This window comes from Eimeria mitis, genomic scaffold (genome assembly GCF_000499745.2).
Source record: "Eimeria mitis Houghton genomic scaffold, Emh_scaff1021, whole genome shotgun sequence".
In the NCBI taxonomy this organism is placed as follows: Eukaryota; Apicomplexa; class Conoidasida; order Eucoccidiorida; family Eimeriidae; genus Eimeria; species Eimeria mitis.
Window position 1 is genome coordinate 1 of NW_013567135.1, and position 624 is coordinate 624.

The following is a 624-nucleotide window of genomic DNA, read 5'->3' on the forward strand; positions in this document are numbered from 1 at the left end:
GCTGCTGATGCTGCTGCTGCTGCTGCTGATGCTGCTGCTGCTGCTGCTGATGCTGCTGCTGCTGCTGCTGCTGCTGCTGCTGCTGCTTGCTAGAAAGACAGGCGGACGATGTATACGCCACGCAGCAGCCAGCGATGTACCCACCCCCCCGCGAAGCACGCACGCAGCTCGCTGCATCTTGCTGCTGCTGCTGCTGCTGTTGCTGCTGCTGCTGCTGCTGCTGCTGCTGCTGAGGGGAGGTGCTGCTGCTGCTGTATGTGCTGCAGCAGCAAGAAAACGCCTGCTGCTTCTCTCCTCAGGCAGCAGAAGGGATCGGATCCCGCAGCTCCATCTCAGCTCTGAGTAGGGGGCCCTAAAGGGACACGAAGAGCAGCAGCAGCAATTGCTGCTGCTGCTGCTGTTGTTGCTGCTGCTGCTGCGTGTACACCCACGTACTGCAACATGTCTAGTATTTATTTATTTTTTTTTTCTCTTCATTTCTATAGAAGTCAACATGAGCTCCCTGCGCATGCAGCCCCAAGGAGAAGCAGCGTCGTCTTCAGGGAAGCAGCAAGGCTGCTGCTGTTTCGGCGGCGGGATGCTGTGCTGCAGCAGCAGCAGCAGCAGCAGCAGCAGCTGTTGCAA